General features: G+C 42.4%; 1 protein-coding gene across 14 annotated transcripts in view; it reads right to left on the bottom strand.

The window, feature by feature from the left end:
- Positions 1-21,915, bottom strand: part of LOC147124368 (protein prune homolog 2-like) — a 716,966-nt gene that overhangs the window by 457,862 nt on the left and 237,189 nt on the right. The window lies entirely within an intron of this gene.

Genomic DNA, 21,915 nt, shown 5'->3' with positions numbered 1-21,915 from the left:
TTTCAATAGAAGACTAAGATGCCAGCTGGATTTGATCAAGCCAAACATCAGAAGGGACGTAGAGAACCGGCAATTTCAAGGCATCAATGAAAGGCCAACTAGAACCTTCCAGATAGGTCAACAAGTTTTGGCCCGGGACTACCGTACTGAGAAATGGCAGCCTGGAACTATTTGCACACGGCTAGGACCGCTGATGTATACCGTGGACATTGGTGAAAGCATAATAAGGCGCCATGCTGACCAGATCATAGAGTCATCCGAAAAGGGACAACCTACACCACAACTCTATACGCCTAATGATGAAGCAGAGATACCCATAGTATCTACCTCCGATCCGGTGATACTGGAACCAGATGAACCCGACACTGGCATTCAAGCCGAATCGACCTTGCCAAAAGAACCTACTACACCACCGAGGCGTTATCCGGACCGAGTCAGGAAGCCTCCAGAGAGACTGACTTATAATTGATTAACTGCAGCAAATGTGTAGATTATTGTTCTTGTAAACGTGTTAATTAATGATTACTTAAAATGTTATGTACTAATTATCTAAAAGGGGAGGAATTGTAGTGTATGTACCTTTAAGAGCCCCTGTGTACTGTAATACCGGTAGTGACCACTCGGGTATATAAGTCTGTATAGCGTCTTGTATCTTTTAGTTCACCTCCAGACTTTGTTCAGTAAACACCTGTTAAACCAACTCCTGCATTCCGTGTCTCCATTAACACACGGATACAACAATACCTGGGCAATTTTCCACATTGTCAGGTAGATACCAGTGTTGTAGCTGTACTGGAACAGCTTGGCTAGAGGTGCAGCTAGTTCTGGAGCACAAGTCTTCAGCACAACAGCCGGGATGTTGTCGGGGCCCATATTCAATGTGCCCAGCCATTTCTTGATATCACGTGGAGTAAATTTAATTGGCTGAAGACAACTTCTGTGATGGTTGGGACCTTGGGAGGAGGCTGAGATGGATCATCCACTCGTCACTTCTGGCTGAAGATGGTTGCGAATGCTTCAGCTTTGTCTTTTGCACTCATGTGCTGGTCTCCACCATCATGTAGGATGGGGATATTCATGGAGCTTCCTCCTCCCGTTGGTTTTTAACAGTCCACCACCATTCAAGATTGGATGTGGGAGGACTGCGGAGCTTTGATCTGATCCATTGGTTGTGGGAATGCTTAGGTCTGTCTACAGCATTCTGTTTTCACTATTTAGCATGTATGTAGTCCTGTGTTGTAGTGTCACCAGGTTGGCACCTCATTTTTAGGTATGCCTGCTGCTGTTCCTGGCATGCTCTTCTGCACTCCTCATTGAAGCAGGGTTGGTCCCCTGGCTTGATGGTAGTCAATCCAGAAAATAATATGCTGGCCACAAATCTTTATATTGATTTCAAGTGGCAAAGAGAATGAGACTCAAATGATTCCCATCAAGTAAATTGGGCAATTTGTGAAAAATATGAATATGAAAAAATATAAGAATGACCATGCAATAACACAAGTGCAATTTTGAAGTAAAATAAGAAACTTTCCAGAAATTTTCAATTCACATAAGTTGTGTTTTATTTGGAATTAAATGTGATTGCCTTATTTTACTGCTTAGTGACAAGTTTAAAATTAAGACAAAGTGAGAAGTGAAGAAATGCACTGTGTGTGTCTGGTCACTTCATTCACCATGCAGAACACTGATGACCTTGTTATCGTCACCCTCCTGTCTCTGATCTCTTTACTTCCTGTTTAATGTGTAACTTGTCTGTTTGGTTTGAAATATTTGAACTGACAAAGCTTTCACAGTATCAGGTTATACATTTCTTAAATTAACAGAAAAAGCATAGAATGACACAGCACAGAAGGAGGCCATTCGGTCCATCATGCCTATGCCAGCTCTTTGAAAGAGCTATCCAAATAGTTCCATTCCCCTGGTCTTTCACCATAGCCAAGCAAATTTTTCCATTTCAAGTATTTATCCAATTCTCTTTTGAACATTGAATCTGCTTCCACCACCATTTCAGGCAGTGCATTTCAGATCATAACAACTCGCTGCATATTTTTTTTCCTCATGTTGCCTCAAGTTGTTTTGCCAATTACTTTAAATCTGTGTCCTTTGGTTACTGACCCTTCTGCCACTGGAAATATTTTCTCCTTATTTACTCTATCAAAACCCTTCATGATTTTGAACACCTCCAGCAAATCTCTTCTTAACCTTCTCTGCTCTAAGGAGAACAATCCCAGTTTCTCTAGTCTCTCCACGTAACTGAAGTCTTTCATCCTTGGTACCATTCTAATAAATCTCCCCTGCACCATCTCCAAGGCGTTGATATCCTTCCTAAAGTGTGGTGCTCAGAATTGGCCACAATACTCCAGTTGGGGCCTAACCAGTGTTTTAGAAAGGTTTAGAATTACTTCCTTGCTTTTGTACTCTCTGCCTCTATTTATAAAGCCAAGGGTCCCATACACCTATTTAACAGTCTTCTCAACTTGACCTGCCACCTTCAAATACTTGTGCAAGTACACTCCCGGGTCTCTCTGTTCCTGCACCCCCTTTAAAATTGTACCATTTAGTTTATATTACCTCTCCTCGTTCTTCCTACCAAAATGAATCACTTCACAGCATTAAATTTCATCTGCCATGTGTCTGCCCATTTCACCAATTTGTCTATGTCCTTCTGAAGTCTGTTACTATCATCCTCACAGTTTACTACATTTCAAAATTTCGTATCATCTGCAAACTTTGAAATTATGCCCTCAATATCAAAGTCCCAGTCATTTATATCTATCAAATAGAGCAGTAGTCACAATACCGATCCCTGGGGGACACCACTGCACACTTCCCTCCAGTCTGAAAAACAACTGTTCACCACTACTTTCTGTCCCTTAGCCAATTTCATATCCACATTGTGTCAACCATGGCTCAGTGGGTAGCACTCTCATCTCTGAGTCAGAAGGTTGTGGGTTTAAGTCCCACTCCAGAGACTTCAGCACAAAAATCTAGGCTGACACTCCAGTACTGAGGGTATGCTTCAGTGTTGAAGGTGCCGTCTTTCGGAGGAGACATTAAACCGAGGCCCTCACTATTCTGAAGAGTAGCATGGGAGTTATCCCCGGTATCCTGGCCAATATTTATCCCTCAATTTGACATCACTAAAAAACAGATGTCATTATCACATTGCTGTTTGTGGGAGCTTGCTGTGTGCAATTGGTTGCTGCGTTTCCTACATTACAACAGTGCCTACACTTCAAAAGTACGTCATTGGCTGTAAAGCGCTTTGGGACGTCCTGGGGTCATAAAAGGCGCTATATAAATGCAAGTCTTTCTTTCTTTCACAGCCACTGCTCCTTTAACATTATGGGCTTTAATTTTATTAACAAGTCCATTATGCGGTACTTTATCAAATGCCTTTTGAAAGTCCATATACACATCAACCGTACCACCCTCATCCACCCTTTTAGTTACTTCATCAAAAAAAAATCAAGTTAGTCTAACACGATTTGGTTTTAACAAATCCGTGCTGGCTTTCATTTATTATCCCATATTTTTCCCCCAAGTCCAATAAATTTTTTCTCAGCTTGGATGTCCTTCCTTTCCCCCTCATGGGACTGTGTCTAGTCTGTACCCGAACTATCTCCTCTTTGAAGGCCTCCCATTGCTTATTTACTGTTTTACCCGCCAATCTTTGATTCCAAACCACCTGGGCCAGATCCCTTTTCAACTCACTGAAATTAGCCTTCCTCCAGTTGAATATTTTCACATTTGATTTTTCCTTGTCCTTTTCTATAACTACTCTAAACCTAATGATACTTTGATCAATGCTTATCAAATGCTCTCCCACTGAATAATGCTCCACTTGTCCCACTTCATTTCCCAGAATTGGATCCTTCCTCGGTGGGCTGGAAACATACTGATCAAGAAAGTTCTCTTGAGAAATTCCTCCCTCTCTTTTCCCTTTACACTGTTATTTTCCCAGCCTATATTAGGATAATTGAAGTCACCCACTATAACTACTCGAAAGTTCTTGCATCTTTCTGCAATTTGCCTGCAAATCTGCTCCTCTGACTCCTTCCCACTATTTGGCAGCCTATAGTATCCACCCAGCAGTGTAACAGTTCCTCTATTGTTCCCTAAATCTAACCAAATAAATTCTATATTTGAACCCTCAAGTACATCATCCCTTTCTAGTGCTATAACAGTATCTTTGACCAATACTGCCACACCGCCTTCTTTTTATCCTTCCCCATCTTTCCTAAATACTTTGTAGCCAGGAATATCAAGTATCCATTCCTCCCCTTGTTTGAGGCAGGTCTCCTTTATTGCTACTATATCATAACCGTGTGGCTACTTGTCCCTGCAGCCAACCAACCATATTTACCACGCTCTGTGCATTTACGCACATGCACTCTAAACCCATCTTGGTCTGCCTTGCATTTCCCCCCTCTCCATTCCCTCCTATTTCTGAACAAAGTGTGAAGAAGCTACTTAAGTTACATTTAATTTGCAGTTTCTAATTGTACAATCGTTCCAGGCTTTCTTGTCAGAGTTCAGTTTAAAGAACTTCTTCCTAACTAGCCTGGCAAATCTAGTCCTGATTTCAGAATTTTGGATCCCATCTTTCCTTTAGTTTTATTTCCAATAAGAACAAATTTAAATTGGTTAACAGCTTATTGATTGAAGATTCATTCCCATTCTTCTTGTACTTGTTAACTATAATTCCTCTAAACTGGACACAAAAATTCCCAAGGAGCATATCCCATCATAAGGACTAGGATACCCCCATTGGAGGGTTGTGCTAACTCTACTAGGTTCCCAGGCTCAGCGGGAGGTTCCTTTATTTAAATTCAAATCCCACCGCAGCAGGTTGTGAAATTGAATTCAATAAATCTGGTTACTTGTGGGCTTATACCAGGTAATGGATTGTTGTATAGATCCAAATGGTACACTAAATCCTTCAGGAAAGGGAGCGTGCCTTCCCTCCCAGTCTGACCTACATAAGACCTCAAATCACACTACATGGTTGACTTTCACTGCCCTGTGAAGTGGCTCAGCAAGCCACCCAGTGTTCAACAATAGGAGGATAATTGAACGGACCTATCAACAACACTCCCTGATGTGTGCTTCACCTTCTAACCCCTCAAAGCCTATCCACCATCTACAAGGATCAAGTGAGGAGTATGATGGGATAGTCACCAATCGCCCTGATAGACGCAGCTTTTAAAGAATTTTATCATCCAGGACATAGTAGTTTGCTTAATTGGTGTCCTTATCACCAGGGTAAATATTCACCCCCGCCCCTTCCCCATCCCAGCCCCCCAACCCATTATCATCACCAGCATATTAAGACTGCAGTTTATACAATCTACAGGATGCACTGCAGCAACTCACCAGTTACTTTGACAGCACTGGGTGCCTGCACCACTAGAAGCATATCAATGATGCCTGTCCACTAAAAAGTCCGGAAAGTCTGGCTCCGTGTGTGCTCTTACTAATATTTTATAGCATGTCCACACAATCTACTTAGATTTAAGTTCTAGCAATTTACTTTTTAACATTTCAAGTGTCACCTTTTAGGTGCCAGGGGAGATGCAACCATGTACCAGCCTAATTTGTGGCCTTTCTGGCGGATTCCCGGAAGGCATGTGGATTTTCGCTCCCAATGCGCCAAGCATTCTCTTAATGTTTTATAGATGGTGCATAGAATGTATCCATGGAGTCTGCTTAGATTTACATTCTAGTAATTTAGTTTTAAACCCAAACATTTCAAGTGTCACCTATTGATTCAAGCCCAGGTCAAAGACTTCAGCATATAATCTAGGATGGCACTTCAGGCAGTACTGCATTTTCAGATGTGTTGTCTTTCAGATAAGATGTTAAACTGAGGCCATTTCTGCCTCTTCAAGTGGACATAAAAGATCCCATGGCACTATTATTAAAAAAAAAGAGTTCTCCTCGAGTCCTAGCCATTAATGTTCAGTCAACAAACACCACCACAATAAGCTTAAGTACTCATTCATCTTAATTTACCATTTGTATGACAGTACTGTATATAAATTGTTTATTGCATTTGCTTACATAACAATGATTATATTTCAAAAATAATTTAATCGTTTGTGAAGCGCTTTGGGACATCTTCAGGATACAATACAATGCATTATGCCACTATCCTACCCAACTGTTTTCACCTTATTTAACAATGTACTTTTCAATGTATAACTAGATTTGCCAGTTTTAGTACCTATATACATGACCTTATATTTCTCAATATTTATTAGAACTTGCCACTCATTTGCCCATTTGTCAAGTTTCTGAAGATCTCTTTGAATAATATCCCTTTTCACACAATATGGTATCATCCATAAAAACACACATTCCACTCACAGTTCCATAATTGAAGTCATTAATAAATATTATGAACAGAGAGAATCCAAGGTTGATCCCTGGAGGACTTCTTTGGTCACAGCTGCCCAATTAGAACACATCATTGATAACTACCACGTGTTCCCTATTATACAACAAATCTATTATGCAGCTTACAGGGTTTTTCATTTCAGCCAATTTTTTTGATCATACATTTCCAAAAGTCAAGATATAATGGTCATGATAAAGATACTAACATAAATATGTTAAACATGCTTATCTGAAATTCCTCTGTCCGCTATTTTAATGAAGACATTAACCCATTTATTTCAAAGTGGTCAACATCTCTGCTAAAGTAGTAGAGTGAATGTCAGATGAATGCTTTAAGCATTCATCCCATGGTATAATTTCAGGGCATTGGTATCAACCATATTGCCCTCATCCAGTGTCATCATGACTCAGTTGTTGGTACTCTCACCTGTAAGTCATACATGCCAAGTAGAAAACCAACAAAAGTTGACCAACAGCTTCAAAAAAGCAGCCATAGATCCCAAAAACCTAACAACTCAAGAACAGCCCTGATTATAAACCTATGACATATAAAAACAAATTGTTTCATAGGCTTCTAACTTAAGCTTTCAGTATACTCAATGGAGTTGAGAACCCGCAGTCCTTCCAGCAGGAGCACGGAAGAAAAACTACAAATTAGGCCGGGACCTAGATATACCAGGTCCCAGTCGTGCAGGGAGTTTCTGTTCAGTTGAGAGTCAGAACCTCCACCTTCTCCAAACAAGGCCAGCAACATAGTAAGGGGCAGGGACGAGGGGCAGGAGGAGGGTGGGAGTGGCAGGCACATCCAGACCAGGAGTTCCCATATGCTCCAATGAAAGAAACATAGTAGACCATACATTGAAGCATATGACACTTGTACGGTTCACCTTAGGGGGTCCAGGACTGGGAGCAAAGGGGGCACCTGTATCTTTCTTTCAGGGTTGGAGGCAAGCCAGAGGTACAACCCGAATGGCACAGGTGCCCACCTACTTTATTCAAACCGAGCTACCTCACCATGGACCCACAAACTTTGATGGGGTCAGTACTGCTGGTCACGGGTGAGTGCATTCTAGCACTTATGCTGGGATGTCATCCCCATGGGTTTTCAGCCACAACATTCCTTCACTTGTAGTGGGCCAAAAATAAACAAACACAAAAGCCTGAAGTGGAAATAAAACTGTTGAAGCCACAATGTTTATTTCCGGGGTTCTGGAGACATGCAACCCAGAAACATTTGATTTTTGACATGTTATTTGGCGCATTTGCCAATATTTTGGAATATGTACTGAACACAGGCTTTGTATTTTTACTTCTTAAAAAAAGACATTTGCTGAATTTTAATGAGAATTACTCATCATTTGCCTTTTGGGAATAAATTATTTTTTTCTTATTTTAAAATGTCTTTCCTGAAGTAGCAGCAGTTAATTTATTCCTGGAAGAAAAAAAATGTTTCATTTTCTTTATTAAAAAATTCAATAGCACATAGTGGATTTAACTCCCACAGTAATAACCTAAGAATCATGTAGGCAGCAAGTATAGCAAGTGAAGCGTAGATTCACCAGAATGTTACCAGGGCTCCAAGGATTAGATTATGAGGAGAGATCATGTAAAATAGGAAGGTATTATTGGGGTCAGACTAAGAGAGAATACAAGAAGGTCTAAGATAGGTTTACAGTGCATGTGTGTAAATGCATGAAGTGTGGTAAATAAGTTTGGTGAGCTGCAGGTGCAAATAGCCACATGGGAATACGATGCTGTGGCGCAAACGGAGACCTGGCTCAAAAAAGGGCAGGATCCGGTTTTAAATATTCCTGGATATAAAGGGGTTGATTTTCCTGGAGCCGTCAGGCGGGGTTTCAGGCGTGTGTGGGGGGAAAAATACCAAATTCGGGGGTCCCGACACCATCCCACCCAAAACCCGCCTCCACGTAAGTTTTACAGGAGGCGGGTACCCGCCCCACACTGGGACCCGCCGACTCGAGGCGGGAAGGGATTAGTGCCAATTAACTGCCTGTTAACAGGTAGTTAACAGGCAGTTTTTAGCCTAATCCCTATTTTGAGGGGTGTCGTGTGGGATTCCCGACGGCTCCAAACCACGCCAGGTTAGAGCAGGCGGGTCGTCGGGTTGAAGGACTTGGAGGGGTCGCAATGTCAGTGTTCAGGTGAGTGATGGGTGCATGAGTGCAAAGGTAAGTGTGTTTGGTGTGTCTAAAGTGTGTAAAGAAGTTTAAATTACCTGTACTTACCTTAACAGCCTTTCTTCCTCTAGGCTTCGTGAGTCCATCACTCAGCCGGCACTGAAAGCTGAATGGCCGTGAGCTGTCAAAAGTGACAGCCTTCAGCTTTGAGTGTCGGTGAGATTTCTATGACTGATCTTCTACCTCATCTCTACTTTCCTGCACTATCCCCATATCCCTCGATTTCCTTAATATCGGTCTCTGTCTTGAATATACTCAACGACTGAACCTCCACAACCCTCTGGGGTAGAGAATTCCAAAGATTTAACCACCCTCTGAGTGAAAAGATTTCTCCTCATCGGAGTCCTAAATGGCCGACCCCTTATTCTGAGACTGTGACCCCCGGTTCTAGACTCCCCAGCCAGGGGAAACATCCTCCCAGCATCTACCCTGTCTAGCCCTGTAAGAATTTTGTATGTTTCAATGAGATCGCCTCTCATTCTTCTAAACTCTAGAGAAACTCAATCTTTCCTCATAGGACAATCTCCTCATCCCAGGAACCAGTCTGGTGAACCTTCATTGTACTCCCTCTATGGCAAGTATATCATTCCTTAGGTAAGGAGACCAAAACTGTACACAATACTCCAGGTGTGGTCTCACCAGGGCCCTATATAATTGCAGTAAGACGTCTTTGCTCTTATACTCAAATCCTCTTGTAATAAAGGCCAACATACCATTTGCTTTCCTAATTGCTTGCTGTACCTGCATGTTAACTTTCAGTGATTCGTGTACAAGGACACCCAGGTCCCTCTGAACACCAACATTTCCCAATCTCTCACCATTTAAAAAATACTCTGCTTTTCTATTTTTTCCACCAAAGTGGATGACTTCACACTTCTCCACGTTATATTCCATTTGCCATGTTCTTGCCCACTCACTTAGCCTGTCTATATCCCCTTGAAGCCTCCTTGCATCCTCCTCACAACTTACATTCCCACCCAGTTTTGTATCAACAACAAACTTGGATATATTACATTTGGTCCCCTCATCCAAATCATTGATGTAAATTGTGAATAGCTGAGGCCCAAGCACTAAACCATTGTGGTACTCCACTAGTTACAGCCTGCCAACCTGAAAATGACCCATTTATTCCTACTCTCTGTTTTTTTGTCCGTTAACCAATCCTCAATCCATGCTAGTATATTACCCCCAATCCCATGAGCCTAATTTGTTTAATAATCTCTTGTGTGGCACCTTATCGAATGTCTTCTGAAAATCCAAATACACCACATCCATCCCCCCTTATTTATTCTGCTAGTTACAACCTCAAAAAACTCTTACAGATTTGTCAAACAATTTCCCTTTCAGAAATCCGTGTTGACACTGCCCAATCCTATTATTATTTTCTAAGCGCCCTGTTATCATGTCCTTAATAATAGATTCTAGCATTTTCCCTACTACTGATGTCAGGCTAACTGGTCTGTAATTCGCCGTTCTCTCTCTCCCTCCTTTCTTAAATAGTGGGGTTACATTTGCTACCTTCCAATCTGCAGGAATCATTCTAGAATCTATGGAATTTTGGAAAATGACAACCAATGCATCCACTATCGCTATAGCCACCTCGTTCAAAACCCTAGGATGTAGGCCATCAGGTCCAGGAGATTTATCAGTTTTCAGTCCCATTGATTTCTCCAGTACTACTTTTTTACTAATATGAATTCCTCGTTCTCACTAGAGCCATGGTTCACTACTATTTCCGGGAAGATTTTTCTGTCTTCTTCCAGGAAGACAGACACAAAGGGCTGGATTTTCTCAGCCCCGAGGAGGCGGGTATGGAGGCGGGACTGCCGGAAAAATTGCAGAATTTGGGGACGGTTGGCAAACCCGCCCCCAACCCACCTCCGTGCCCTCTTGCCAGGAAGCTGTCCGGCCCCGGGTCCCGTCTCCTTGGAGGCGGGAAGGGATTAAAGCATATTAACTGCCTGTTAACAGGTAGTTAACAGGCAGAAAATAGGATTATCCCCATTTTTCGTGCTGAAGTGCGGGCTTCCTGACCTGGTGGAACCCCGCTGGGGCATAGGTGGTGAGTAGATGGTCTGCAGCGGTCAGAGGGGTCTGAAAGTGCAATGTAGAGGTGAGTGATGGGTGCAAGTGTGGAGTGGTAAGTATGTGAAGTGAGTGTAAAGTGTTAGAAAATGTTAACTTACCTTTGTTTCTACCTACACCCTTCAGCCGCTGTGGAGCTGGAGTCCCCAGCAGCTCCATTGTAGAGATCAGAGACTGGCTGTTGCATCCTCCGATCCAACAGCCAGTAGATTTCTGCAAAGTAGAAATGTTTGATGAGTCCTGAACACAAGTTCTCATCAAACTACACAGAATGTCACTGTTTGACAGCTTCACAGAGCTGTCAAACAATGACATTTCTTCTTTCAAAAGTTCTTGACAGGTGACATGTTATACGTTGACGTGCTCTGTCACTGACTTCCCCCTAATTGGCCTGCTGAGCCCGCTGGGTGGGCTTAACAAGGTCAATCAGGGGAAATTCCCGCTGGTTGGCCAGAAGCTGATGGAGGCGGGATTGAAACCCGGCAAGCAGCAGTCCTGCCTCCAAAAGCTTCCCATTCAGAAAATCCAGCCCAAAGTATTTGTTTAATTTCTCAGCCATTTCCTTATTCCCCATTATAATTTCTCCTGCCTAAGCCTGTAAGGGACCCACATTTACTTCCGCTAATCTTTTCCATTTTACATACCTATAGAAGCTTTTACAGTCTGTTTTTATGTCTCTCGCTAGTTTACTCTCATATTCTATTTTCTCTTTCTTGATCAATTGCTTGGTCCTCCTTTGCTGAATTCTAAAATCCTCCCAATTCTCAGGCTTACTACTCTTCTTGGCAACATTATAAACCTCTTCCTTTGATCTAATACTATCTTTAACTTCTCTTGTTAGCCACAGTTGGACCACTTTTCCTGTGGGATTTTTGTGCCTTAAAGGAATGTATATTTGTTGTAAATTATGTATTAATTCTTTAAATGCTAGCCATCACTTGTGTACCATCATACCTTTTAATGTAGTTTCCCAATCTACCTTAGCCAAGTCGTCCCTCATACCTACGTAGTTTGCTTTGTTTACATTGAAGACCCTAGTTTTGAATTTAACCAAATCACTTTCAAACTCAATATTAAATTCTATCATCTATGGTCACTCTTCCCTAAAATCCCCATTTACTACAAGGTTATTAATTAACCCTTTCTCGTTGCACAATACTAGATCTAAAATAGCCTGTTCCCTAGTTGGTTCCTCAACATACTGATCTAGAAAACTATCTTGCATACATTCCATGAATTCATCCTCCACACTATTACTGCAAATTTGGTTTGCCCAGTCTATATGTAGATTAAAGTCCCCCATGATTACTGTATTACCCTTGTTACATGCGCCTGTAATTTCCTGATTTATACTCTTCCCTACATTACAACTACTGTTTGGAGGCCTATAAACAACTCCCACCAATATTTTCTGCCCCATGCTGTTTCTTAGCTCCACCCAAACTGATTCTACTTGTTGATTTTCGGAGCTAAGATCTTTTCTCTCTACTGTCTTTATCCCATCCTTTATCAGGGCTACCCCTCCTCCTTTTCTATTTTGCCTATCTCTTCTAAAAGTTAAGTATCCTGGAATATTTAGTTCCCAACCTTGGCCATTTTGCACCACGTCTCAGTTATGGCTATTAGATCAAACCTGTTAATTTCTATCTGCGCTATTAATTCATCTATTTTGTTGCGAATGCTTGGCGCATTCAGATGTAGTGCCTTTAGCTTTGACTTATTTCTATTTTTCCCTGATGTCACCTTAGTCACGGATGCCTTTTTACCTTTGTTACTCTCTTTGTCCCTTCTTGACCCACTCTACTGAAGTTTACCCAAAATTCTACTCTGCTCTAGAGCATTGACATTTCTCTCGCTGCTTTTAAATTTACTCTTTCCTGAAGCCTCCCACCCACCCCACACCGCCCTGTCTACCGCCCTAGTTATTCGGTTCGCCAGGACACTGTTCCCAGCCTGGTTTAAGTGGAGCCCGTCCCAACAGAAGAGCTCCCTCTTTCCCCAGTACTGTTGCCAGTGCCCCATGAACTGAAACCCCTTCCTCCCAGACCACTCTGAGCCACGCATTTAAACCTCTTATCTGTTTGTCCCTATGTCAATTTACATGTGGCTCGGGTAACAATAAAGAGATTATTACCTTTAAGGTTCTGCTTTTTAATTTGGATCCTAGCTCCTCAAACTCCCTCAGCAGAACCTAATTCCTAGTTCCAGCTATGGCATTGGTTCCTACATGGACCACGACAACTGGATCCTCCCCTTTCCACTCCAAGTTCTTCTCCAGCCGCGAGGAGATGTCTTTAACCCTGGCACCGGGAAGACAACACAACCTTCGGAACTCTCGGTCGCGGCTGCAGAGAAAAGTATCTATCCCCCTGAATATACCATCCAATACCACAACTACATTCCTATAGAATAGTGATAATGGGGAACTTCAAATATCCTAATATAGACTGCGATAATAATAGTGTAAAGGGCAGAGAGGGGGAAGAATTTATGAAGTGTGTTCAGGAGAACTTTCTTCATCAGTACGTTTCTGGCCCAACAAGGAAGGAGGCATTGCTGGATCTGGTTTTGGGAAATGAGGTGGGTCAAGTGGAGCAAGTGTCAGTGGGGGAACAGTTAGGGAACAGTGATCATGGTATCATAAGGTTTAGATTAGCTATGAAAAAGGACAGAGAGCAATCTAGAGTAAAAATACTTAATTGAAGGAAGGCAAATTTTAGTGGGTTGAGAATGGATCTGGCCCGGGTAAATTAGAATCTAAGATTGGCAGGCAAAACTGTAAGGTACATTCCCATGAGGGGGAAAGGTAGAGCAACTAAAGCCAGAGCTCCCTGGATGACTAAAGAGATAGAGAGCAAGATGAAGCAGAAAAAGTACGTGTATGGCAGATGTCAGGTTGAGAATACAAGTGAGAATCAGACTGAATATAGAAAGTTCAGAGGGGTAGTGAAAAAGAAAAGAGGGGCAAAGAGAGATTATGAGAATAGATTGGCAGCTAATATAAAAGGGAATTCAAAAGTCTTCTATAGACATATAAATAATAAATGGGTAGTAAGAGTGGTGGGGCCGATTAGAGACAAAAAAAAGAGAACTACGCATGGAGGCAGAGGGCATGGCTGAGGTATTAAATGAGTACTTTGCATCTGTCTTCACCAAGTAAGAAGATGCTGACAAAGTCATAGTGGGAATGAACCTCGACAGTACCCGAACCATCTCCTCTTTCAAGGCAGCCCATTGCTCGATTACAGTTTTGTTTGCCAAAAAACAATTCCAATTTATCAGGGCCAGATCCGATCTCAACCCATTAAAGAGGATGTAGTGGAAATACTGGATGAGATAAAAATTGATAAAGAGGAGGAACTAGGAAGGCTGTCTGTACTTAAAGTTAATAAGTCACCAGGACCTGATGGGATTCATCCTAGGATGCTGAGGGAAGTTAAGGAGGAAATCGCAGAGGTACTTGCCATAATCTTCCAATCCTCCTTAGATACGGGGGGTGGTGCCAGAGGACTGGAGAATGGCAAATGTTACACCATTATTCAAAAAAAGGGTGTAAGGATAAACCCAGCAACTACAGGCCAGTCAGTTTAATCTCGGTAGTGGGGAAGCGCTTAGAAACGATAATCAGGGAAAAAGTTAAGAGTCACTTGAACAAGTGTGAATTAATTAAGGAAAGCCAGCACGGATTTGTTAAAGGCAAATCGTGTTTAACTAACATGATCGAGTTTTTTGATGAGGCAACAGAGAGGGTTGATGAGGGCAATGCGGTTGACGTGGTGTACATGGACTTCCAAAAGGCATTTGATAAAGTGCCACAAAATAGGCTTGCCAGCAACGTTGAAGCTCATGCAATAAAAGGGACAGTGGCAGCATGGATACGAAATTGGCTAAGTGACAGGAAACAGAGAGTAATGGTGAACGGTTGTTTATCGGACCGGAGGAAGGTATACAGTGGTGCTCCCTTGGAGTTGGTACTAGGACCATTGCTTTATTGATATATATTAATGACTTTTACTTGGGTGCACAGGGCACAAGTTTAAAATTTGCAGATGGCACAAAACTTGGACGTACAGTATAGTGAACAGTGAGGAGGATAGTGATAGACGTCATAGAAACATAGAAGATAGGAACAGGAGTAGGCCATTCGGCCCCTCGAGCCTGCTCCGCCATTCAATGCGATCATGGCTGAACATCCAAATTCAATACCCTGTCCCTGATTTCTCCCCACACCCCTTGATCCCTTTAGCCTTAAGAAATATATCCAACTCCTTCTTGAATATATTGAATGAATTGGCCTCTACTGCCTTCTGAGGTAGAGAATTCCACAGGTTCACCACTCTCTGGGTGAAAAAATTCCTCCTCATTTCTGTCCTAAATGGCTTACCCCTTATCCTTAGACAGTGACCCCTGGTTCTAGACTCCCCGACCATCGGGAACATCCTGCCCACATCTAGTCTGTCCAGACCTGTCAGAATTTTATAAGTTTCAATGAGATCCCCTCTCATTCTTCAAAACTCCAGCGAGTATAAGCCCAATCGACCCAATCTCTCCTCATACGTCATTCCTGCCATCCCAGGTATCAGCCTGGTGAATCTTCGCTGAACTCCTTCCATGGCAAGAACATCCTTCCTCAGATAAGGCGACCAAAACTGCACACAATACTCAAGGTGTGGTCTCACCAAGGCCCTGTACAACTGCAGCAAGACATCCTTGTTCCTGTACTCAAACCCTCTCGCTACGAAGGCCAACATACCATTTGCCTTCTTAACTGCCTGCTGCACCTGCATGCTTACCTTCAGCGACTGGTGCATAAGGACACCCAGGTCTCGTTGCACTTACCCTTCTCCCAATCTATTGCCATTCAGATAATAATCTGCCTTCCTGTTTTTGCCACCAAAGTGGATAACCTCACATTTATCCACGTTATATTGCATCTGCCATGCTTCTGCCCAATCACCCAACCTGTCCAAATCATCCTGGAGTTTCTCGGCATCCTCCTCACAGCACACACGCCCACCCAGCTTTGTGTCCTCTGCAAATTTGGAGATATTACATCTAGTTCCCTCGTCTAGATCATTAATATATATTGTGAATAGCTGGGGTCCAAGGACCGATCTCTGCGGTACCCCACTAGTCACTGCCTGCCACTCGGAAAAAGACCCGTTTATTCCAACTCTTTGCTTTCTGTCTGTCAACCAGTTCTCTATCCAAGTCAATACCTTGCCCCCAATCCAATGTGCCTTAACTTTACATGCTAATTTCTTATGCGGGACCTTATCGAAAGCCTTCTGAAAGTCCAAATACACCACATCCACTGGTTCTCCCTTATCTATTTTACCAGTTACATCCTCAAAAAATTCCAGTAGATTAGTCAAGCACGATTTACCTTTTGTAAATCCATGTTGACTTTGTCCGATCCTGTCACTGTTTTCCAAGTGCTCTGCTATTACAGCTTTTATAATGGACTCTAGCATTTTCCCCACTACCGATGTCAGGCTTACCACCGGTCTGTAATTCCCCGTTTTCTCTCTACTACCTTTTTTGAATAGTGGGGTAACATTAGCTACCCTCCAATCCATGGGTACTGTTCCAGATTCCATCGAATGTTGGAAGATGACAGCAATGCATCTACTATTTCTAGGGCCACTTCCTTAAGTACCCTAGGATGTAGATTATCAGGCCCTGGGAATTTATCGGCCTTCAATCCCGTCAATTTCCCTAACACCATTTCCCTACAAATACAGATTTCTTTCAGTTCCTCCCTTTCATCAGACCCTATGTTCCCCGACATCTCTGAGAGGTTATTTCTGTCCTCCTTTGTGAAGACAGAACCAAAATATGTATTTAATTGGTCAGCCATTTCTTTGTTCCCCATTATAAATTCCCCTGATTCTGACTGCAAGGGACCTACGCTTGACTTCACCAATCTTTTTCTCTTCACATATCTATAAAAGCTTTTACAGTCAGTTTTTATGTTCTATGCAAGCTTACTCTCATATTCTATTTTCCCCTTCTTAATTAATCCCTTTGTCCTCCTTTGTTGTATCCTAAACTGCTCCCAATCCTCAGGTTTACTGCCTTTTTTGGCCAATTTATATGTTCCCTCCTTGGATCTTATGCTATCCCTAATTTCCCTTGTTAGCCATGGTTGAGTCACCTTTTTGTTTTATTTTTATGCCAAACTGGGATGAACAAATTCTGTAGTTCATCCATGCGGTCTTTGAATGTTTGCCATTGCCTATCCACCGTCAACCCTATGAGTGACATTCCCCAATCCATCCTACCCAACTCGCGCCTCAGACCATCGTAGTTTCCTTTATTTAATTCAGGACCCTAGTCTTTGAGTCAACTACTTCATTCTCCATCTTAATGAAGAATTCTATCATATTATGATCGCTCCGACCCAAGGGGCCTCGTACAACAAGATTGCTAATTAATCCTTTCTCATTACATAATACCCAGTCTAAGATGGCCTGATCTCTGGTTGGTTCCTCAACATGTGGTCCAGGAAACCATCCCGCAAACACTCCAGGAATTCCTCCTCCACAGTATTGTTACTAATTTGGTTAGCCCAATCTATATGTAGATTAAAGTCACCCATGATGACTGCAGTGCCCTTATTGCACGCTTCTTTAATTTCCCTTTTAATGCCATCCCCAACCTCCACATTACTGTTTGGAGGTTTATATACCACTCCCACTAACGTTTTCTGCCCCTTGGTATTTCTCAGTTCTACCCATACAGATTCCACATCATCAGAGCTAATATCCTTCCTTACAATTATGTTAATCCCTTCTTTTACCAGCAATGCTACCCCACCTCCCTTTCCTTTTTGCCTATCTTTCCTGAATATTGAATACCCCTGGATGTTGAGTTCCCAGCCTTGGCCACCCTGCAGCCATGTTTCCTTAATCCCAATCAAATCATATTCGTTTACCTCTATTTGCGCAGCTAATTCATCCACCTTATTACAAATGCTCCTCGCATTAAGACACAAAGCCTTCAGGCTTGTTTTTTTAACGCTCTTAGACCTATTAGAATTATTATTTACTGTTTGATTTAAACCATTGATTTGTCTGACTGCCACTTTTGTTTTTCTCCTTCCTATCTTTTGCTTTTATCCTTGTTTCCCTTTCCTCTGTCTCCCTGCTCAAGACAGACAGACAGGCTGGTGAAATGGGTGGAAACATGGCAGATGAAATTTAACACAGAAAAGTGCGAAGTGATACATTTTGGTAGGAAGAATGAGGAGAGGCAATGTAAACTGAAGGGTACAATTCTAAAGCGGGTGCATGAACAGAGAGACCTGGGGGTATATGTGCACAAATCGTTAAAGGTGGTAGGGCAGGTTGGGGAAGTGGTTAAAAAAGCATACGGGATCCTGGGCTTCATAAATAGAGGCATAGAGTACAAAAGCAAGGAAGTTATGATGAACTTTTATAAATCGGCCTGAACTGGAGTATTGTGTCCAATTCTGGGCATTGCACTTTAGGAAGGATGTAAAGGCCTTAGAGAGGATGCAGAAAAGATTTACGAGAATGATTCCAGGGATGAGGGACTTCAGTTACTTTGAAAGACTAGAGAAGCTGGAGTTGTTCTCCTTAGAGCAGAGAAGGATGAGAGGAGATTTGATGGAGGTGTTCAAAATCATGAGGGGTCTAGACGGAGTAGATAGACAGAAACTGTTCCCAATGGCAGAGGGTCGAGAACCAAAGGACACAGATTTAAGGTGATTGGTAAAAGAACCGAAGGCAACATGAGGAAAAACTTTTTTACGCAGTGAGTGGTTTGGATCTGGAATGCACTGCCTGAAAGGGTGGTGGAGGCAGACTCAGCCATGCCTTTCAAAAGGAAATTGGATAAGTATCTGAAGGAAAAAAATTTGCAGGGCTGCAGGGAAAGGGCAGGGGAGTGTGACTAGCTGAAGTGCTCTTGCTGAGAGCCGGCACAGGCTCCACGGGCCGAATGGCCTCTTTCTGTGCTGTAGCCATTCTATGATTCTATGAAATTAAGCTTACATTTCCTTGAATATAGAAGGGTCAGGGGTGATGTGATTAAGATTCTTAGGATTTTGAAAGGAATTGATTGGGTACATAAGAATTAAGAGCAGGAGCAGGCCATACGGCCCCTCGAGCCTGCTCCGCCATTCAACATGATCATGGCTGATCATCAACCTCAACTCCACTTTCCCGCTCGATCTCCATATCGCTTGATTCCCCTAGAGTCCAAAAATCTATCTATCTCAGCCTTGAATATACTCAAAGACTCAGCATTCACAGCCCACTGGGGCAGAGAATTCCAAAGATTCACAACCCTCTGAGTGAAGAAATTCCTCCTCCTCTCAGCCTTAAATGGCCTACCCCTTATCCTGAGACTATGCCCCTAGTTCTAGACACTCCAGCCAGGGGAAACAACCTCAGCATCTACCCTGTCAATCCCCTTCAGAATCTTGTATGTTTCAATTAGATCACCTCTCATTCTTCTAAATTCCAGAGAGTATAGGCCCATTCTACACAATCTCTCATCGTCGGACAGCCCTCTCATCTGAGGAATCAATCCAGTGAACCTTCGTTGCACCGCCTCCAAGGCAAGTATATCCTTCCTTAGATAAGGAGACCAAAACTGTGCACAGTACTCCTGGTGTGGTCTCACCAAAGCCCTGTACAATTGTAGCAAGACTTCTTTACTCGTATACTCCAACCCCCTTGCAATAAAAGCCAACATGCCATTTGCCTTCCTTATTGCTTGCTGTACCTGCATGCTAGCTTTGTGTGTTTCTTTCATGAGGACACCCAAATCTCTCTGAACACCAACATTTGAAAGTTTCTCACCATTTAAAAAATATTCTGTTTTTCTATTCTTCCTACCTCACATTTCCCTACATTATACTCCATCTGCCACCTTACTGCCCACTCACTTAGTTTATCTATATCCCTTTGCAGACTCTGTGTTCTCCTCACAGCTTACTGTCCCACCTAGCTTTGTATCATCAGCAAACTTGGATACATTACACTCGGTCCCTTCATCTAGGTCATTAATATAGATTGTAAATAGCTGAGGCCCCAACACTGATCCTTGTGGCACCCCACTAGTTACAGCCTGCCAACCTGAAAAAGATCTGTTTATCCCTACTCTCAAATTTGTCAAACACAATTTCCCTTTCATAAAACCATGCTGACTCTGCCTAATCATGTTATGATTTTCTAAATGCCCGGATACCACTTCCGTAACAATGGATTCCAGCATTTTCCCAATGACTGACGTCAGGCTAACTGGCCTGCAGTTCCCTGTTTTTTCTCTCCCTCCTTTCTTGAATAGTGGTGTTACATTTGTGACCTTCCAGTCTGCTGGGACCATTATAGAATCTAGGGAATTTTGGAAGATCAAAACCAATGCATCCACTATATCTTTAGCCACCTCTTTTAGAACACTAGGATGTAGGCCATCAGGTCCAGGGGATTTGTCAGCTTTTAGTCCCATTAGTTTCTCGAGTACTTTTTCTCTACTTATGTTAATTACATTTAGTTCCTCACCCTCATTAGACCCTTGGTTCCCCACCATTTTTGGTATGCTTTTTGTGTCTTCTACTGTGAAGACAAATACAAAATATTTGTTTAACATTTGTGTCATTTCCTTATTCCCCATAATAATTTCTCCTGTCTCAGCCTCTAAGGGGCCAACGTTTACTTTTGCTTCTCTCTTCCTTTTTACATACTTGTAGAAGCTCTTACAATCTGCTTTTCTATTTTTTGTTAGTTTTCTCTAATATTCTATTTTTTCCCTTTTTATCAATTTTTTGGTCAACCTTTGCTGGTTTCTGACACTCTCTCAATCCTCAGACTTACTATTATTCTTTGCAACATTATAAGCTTCTTCTTTCAATCTAATGCTAACTTCTTTAGTTAGTCATGGTTGGATCACTTTTCCCGTGGAGTTTTTGTTTCTCAATGGAATGTATTTTTGTTGAGAATTATGAAATATTTCTTTAAATGCTAGCCACTGCTTATCTATCGCCATACCTTTTAATCTATTTTTCCAATCTACCTTAGCCAACTCACCCCTCATACCTATGTAATTGGCTTTATTTAAGTTTAAGACTCTAGTTTCGGACTTAGGCAAGTCGCTCTCAAAATTAATGTGAAATTCTATCATATTATGATCACTCTGCCCCAGAGGATCCTTTACTATGAGCTTGCTAATTAAATAGATAAAAAAAACTTTTTCTGCTGGTGGGAGAGTCCAGGGCAAGGGGACATAGCCTTAAAATCAGAGTCAGGCCATTCAGGAGCGAAGTTGGGAAACACTTCTTCATGCAAAGGGTGGGAGAAGTATGGAACTCTCTCCCAGTAAAAGCAGTAGATGCTTGCTCAATTCACAACTTTAAACCTGAGGTTGATAGATTTTTACTTATCAAGGGAATAAAAGGATATGGAGCCAAGGCAAGTGAATAGAGTTTAGATACAGATCAGCCATGAACTCATTAAATGGCGGAACAGGCTCGAGGGGCTGAATGACCTATTCCTGTTCCTATGTAAATAGAAACACCCCTTCCAATGTAGTTCCCTCTCTCGTACATGTGGTGACTGGGGCTCACCTGGATATATTTTTAATTGTAGCATTAAAAATAGTACATTTTAGTTAATTTTATACTTCACAATTAATGGAAATTAATTTAAAGAAGAAAAACGAAGCGACATAACAGACCAACCAGATAATTTCCCCATCCCTCTCCGTTCTAGTTCCCACTTTCTCTCTTCCCTCTCCACTTCATTTCCCCATTCCTCTCCATTTCCCCTCCACTTTCCCCCCCAATATTGTGCTGGCCTGAAGCTGACAAGTTGCAGAAGGGTGTCTGTTTGGCAACTGTTTGCCTACAGCATGGTAATGAGGCCCAGCTCTCAAAATGGACCGGCACTCCTAATGGCAGAATCGGGCGGCCAGCCAGCGCACTCCACCAGTCGGCCACCTGATAGTGATAATCTACCCCACTCTTTCTATGTTTTACAGCACGTTCAAAATGTTAATGGGGGAAACATTCGGTTGGTTTGCGCCTCCCGTTAGCACCTTAAAAGGGCGCTAATGGGGCACAAAGCAACTAGCGCCTGTGCATCGCAATGTTTGCGCTGCTCACGAAATTGACTAGACATTTTGCGGCGGCGCTAAACACTACCGCCATGATCTCCTGCGCCCGCAGATCTTGACATCAGTCGCGCATGCAACGCCCCGGTAGCGC

This window comes from Somniosus microcephalus, chromosome 1 (genome assembly GCF_052327205.1).
Source record: "Somniosus microcephalus isolate GS21.2 chromosome 1, FLI_Smic_1.0, whole genome shotgun sequence".
In the NCBI taxonomy this organism is placed as follows: domain Eukaryota; kingdom Metazoa; phylum Chordata; class Chondrichthyes; order Squaliformes; family Somniosidae; genus Somniosus; species Somniosus microcephalus.
The sequence above is the reverse complement of the archived record's forward strand: the minus strand, read 5'-3'. Positions and strand labels throughout refer to the sequence as shown.